Source organism: Salvelinus sp. IW2-2015, unplaced genomic scaffold (assembly GCF_002910315.2).
Source record: "Salvelinus sp. IW2-2015 unplaced genomic scaffold, ASM291031v2 Un_scaffold1150, whole genome shotgun sequence".
In the NCBI taxonomy this organism is placed as follows: Eukaryota; Metazoa; Chordata; class Actinopteri; order Salmoniformes; family Salmonidae; genus Salvelinus; species Salvelinus sp. IW2-2015.
Genome location: NW_019942756.1, coordinates 329,902 through 334,412, shown reverse-complemented (window position 1 = coordinate 334,412; position 4,511 = coordinate 329,902). Strand labels below are relative to the sequence as shown.

The window sequence follows — 4,511 nt, the reverse complement described above, 5'->3', positions numbered from 1 at the left end:
AGCCTTGATGTTTGAGCTGGTTGTCCGGTATTTTGCAGCGCAGAGTCACAGAGTCTCCTTCAGTCACGGGATGGACAGGGCTCTCCAGGATCACATAACCAGCTGTTTAACATAATATATAAATAATACTGTAAATCTGCATACTGGAGTCATCACCCTCAATATCTGATTAACTTGTATTTATAAGAGATGCAATTCAGTTACAGAATTGAACATCCTATTATCATGAAATGTTGTTGTGTGTGAATGTCGTACAATAGACATACCAGACACTGTGATGTTGACAGCATTACTGTACTCTCCTGATCCAGACTCACACCAGTACACTCCACTGGACGATGTGTATGTGTAGCTAATGGTACATGTAGACCCTGTTATTGATCCCCAGTTAGAGACACACCCTGACTCTACTCCTCTCTCTGTGTATCTCATCAGTCTCCATCCAGTAGAGTTCCCCTCTCCTCAAGCTCAGTGAGAGAGACTTTGATCTAAAAGTGTTGAGTTGTGTTTGGGACTTATTCTGAGAGACACTGAAGAATGCAGATCTGAAACAAAGAGAGACAGAATCAAAACCTTTATTTAAATAATATATATTATACAAATGAGGGAGACTTAAATATGTTTGAATGCAGTTAGTTACCTCCTGACCAGAGAAACTGAGGTTCACTGTAGAGTGTGTCATAGACTGGGTCTCCTCTCCCAGCTCTACACACATATCCTCCTGTGTGACCAGCAGGACTCAGGGTGTAGAAGCTCTCTGTAGTTCCAGTACTACTGTCAGATAGGGTCTGTACAGAGTATGATGAGTCTGATAGAGAGGGTAACCCAGCTCTGTAGGGAACAGTCCTGTACCAGGAGAACCTCCAGCCTGTAGACATCTTGCCAACTCACGCTCAGAGTCACTGAGTCTCCAGGGTTCAGCCACTGGAGAGAGATACTCAGGACAGCCTTGGGTTTATCTGTTAAGAAGGAAAGGCAGGTTTCAAACTTTTAATATAAAAAAATATTCTAGGTAACCATGACTCGTATAAGCTTAAATAGACTTACCAGACACAGTCAGTTGTACAGCATCACTGGTCTTGGAGATCTGTTTCCCTTTACACCCTCACAGGTATATGAACCACTGTTAGACATGTAGACAGGACTGATTCTGTACTCAGGCTTTGTGTTAAAGGGGATCACTGACTGACTATTCTTATACCATCTGTAGTTCCAGTCAGAGTCTCCTCCTCCCTGTATGTCACATCTCATAGTAACTGTTTCTCCACTGAATATCTGGGTCCAGTTGGGTTGAAGGGTCAGAAAAGTAACAGGCCTCTCTGCACAGACACACAGACAACTAACTGAATTAACAGCTACACAATTTTAAATGTGTGTATTTATCAATAGGTCTACTCATGAATATAGCTTCAAGTTAGCTACAGTTGTTGGGATACAGTAAGCAGACAAAATATTATACCCCACTTTCTATCAATGTAAAATAGCATCTTATTGATCCTAAAACTGTTTTAGACTCACCAGTAATGTTTATCTGGACTGGGTCACTGTACAGGGTGTAGTAGACTGGGTCTCCTCTCCCAGCTCTGCACCAGTACTGTCCTCCATCAGAGACACTGACCAGCTGAGTGTGTAGGAGTATACAGAGGTTGTGGTTACTGGTGTAGAGTCTGGTCTGTGTCTGTACCAGTAAAACTTCCATCCAGAAGACTCTACAGTACAGCTCAGTGTCACACTGTCTCCTGTGAATACGTCCTCCTTGTCTGAAGTCAGTCTAATCGACGGCTGATTATCTGTTGGATTTGCAATAAGGATTGAGTGGAAAGATCCAGTGTCCTGAAACACTATGACAACTACAACCTCAACAAGTTAGTGATGGAGCATCAATAGTGAACTCACCAGTAACACTGATGGGGAGGAAAACACTGAGTTGAGACCCCTGAGGCCGACCTGTCCTCACCCCAACACATCTGTACTGACCAGCCTGGTTAGACAGAGTGGTGATGGTTTGACCAGGCGTACTGGATTTGAAGTTGTTGCCTATAAACCAGCTGTACGTCCAGTCTGTGTACATTGATATGTCACACTGCAGAGTGACTGTCTCTCAGAGTAGAGGGGACCCTGAGCATAGATACTCACTGAGGCTGTGGGTAGAGCTGTTGAAACACAATGCAGTCAGTTGTTGATTCATACATAAGATGAGAACAAATATTGTGGAATCTTGCTATCGTGGTATTGATTCTAAAAGTTTATTATTGTGAATAAATGCGTTTGAAGTTTGTACATACAGCCTCTTTTTACTCTTTGTCAATGACTGAGTCTTAAGCTCACCAGTGATCTGGATAGAGATGGCTCTGCTGAATTGAGACTTCTGGGTCCGATCTCTCCTGGTCCCCATGCACCGGTACTGACCAGCCTGGTCGGGGAGAGAGATTGGTGATGGTTTTACCATGTGTACTGGAACCTGGTTGGTTGTTTATGTACCAGTAGTACGTCCAGTCTGTGTAGTCTGGTATGTCACACTGCAGAGTGACTGCTCTCCAGAGTAGAGGGGACCCTGAGGAGAGGGAGATACTCAATGTGGCCACGGGCTGAGCTGTGGAAAGAAACAAAATATATCCAATATACACTATGTGTACAAAACATTAGGAACTTTCCATGGCATAGACTGACCAGGTAAATCAGGTAAATCCATCCATGTCACCTGTTAAATCCACTTCAATCAGTGTAGATGAAGGGGAGTAGACAAGTTAAAGATGGATTCTTAAGCCTTCAGACAATTGAGACATGGATTGTTTATGTGTGCCATTCAGAGGGTGAATGGGCAAGACAAAAGATTGAAGTGCCTTTGAGAGGGGTATGGTAGTAGGTGCCAGGTGCACCGGTTTGCGTCAAGAACTTAAACGCTCCTGGGTTTTTCACGCTCAACAGATTCACGTGTGTATCAAGAATGGTCCACCACCCTAAGAACATCCAGTCAACTTGACACACCTGTGGGAAGCATTGGAATCAACATGGGACAGCATCCCTGTGGAACGCTTTTGACACGTTATAAAGCCCTGACGAATTGAGACTCTTGAGGGAAAATAGTGGACGGTTGCAACTCAATATTAGGAAGGTGTTCTTAATGTTTTTTACTCTCATTGTAAATGATTATAGTTACCCATGTAGATGTTTAAGTGATTAGTTAGACTCACCAGAAATTGTCAATTGTACAGCATCACTGGTTTCAGAGCGCTTGATTCCCTTCACACCCTGACAGGTATATGAACCACTGTTAGACATACTGTTGAAGTCGGAAGTTTACATACACCTTAGCTAAATACATTTAAACTCAGTTTCACAGTTCCTGACATTTAATTCTAGTAAAAATTCCCTGTTTAAGGTCAGTTAGGCTAACCACTTTATTTTAAGAATGTGAAATGTCAAAATAATAGTAGATAGAATTATTTATTTCAGCTTTTATTTCTTTCATCACATTCCCAGTGGGTCAGAAGTTTACATACACTCAATTAGTATATGGTAGCATTGCCTTTAAATTGTTTAACTTGGGTCAAACGTTTTGGGTAGCCTTCCACAATAAGTTGGGTGAATGTTGGCCCATTCCTCCTGACAGAGCTGGTGTAACTGAGTCAGGTTTGTAGGCCTCCTTGCTCACACCACCTTTTTCAGTTCTGCCCACAAATTTTCTACAGGATTGAGGTCAGGGCTTTGTGATGGCCACTCCAATACCTTACCTTGTGTTCCTTAAAACAATTTTGCAAGAACTTCTTGAAATGCTTGGGTGCATTTTGCCTTTGGAGACCATTTGCCACAAGCTGTTTTTTAACTACCTCACTGATGTTTTCTTCAACTATATATCCACATTTATTTTTCTTCCTCATTGAAGCCATTTTTTTGTTGGAAGTTGCAGCAGATCCTCCTGCAGCCAAAACACCCACCACACATGATGTGCACCCTCCCCGTCTTCCACGGCTGGAGATGGGTTTCTTGGGCGCAGCCTCCCCCCTTTTCCTTCCAAAGCATAACGATGTCATTTTATGGCAAACTGTTCTATTTGAGTGTATTTTTTATCTCAGACGCAGGACATTCTCCATTAATACATCTCTATCCCATGTGCAGTTCTGCAAGACCGGTAAAGTTCTGCTTTGTTTTAGGCAGAAGTGTTTTGGTAGCAGGCATGTGCGTGTGTGTTGCGTGGCTTCTTCTGCCTGAGACCCGAGCTTTCAGTTAGCATAAGGACTCGTTTACTGTAGCAATTTGATATTTTGTACTTTTCTCCAGCAATTCTCACCCAAGGTCTTAGCTGTATGTTCTGGGCATTGATTTTGCACATTCAAACCAAGTATGTTTCTCTAGAGAGACAGAACGCAGTTCTCCTTCCGTGAGCGTATGACGGTGCATGTCCCATGGTTGTTTTTTCTCTATACTTGCCGTTACATTTGTTGTACAGATGGAGATGACGTGTACCTCTCAGCATTTTGAAATTGCCCCAAGTATGAACCCAGACTTGT

The 4,511-nt window shown here is 42.8% G+C and overlaps 1 pseudogene; it reads right to left on the bottom strand.

Annotated features, from left to right (window-relative positions):
- Window positions 1-468: 468 nt before the first annotated feature.
- The window catches only part of LOC139024188 (Fc receptor-like protein 5), a 20,152-nt pseudogene continuing 16,109 nt past the window's right edge, over window positions 469-4,511 (bottom strand).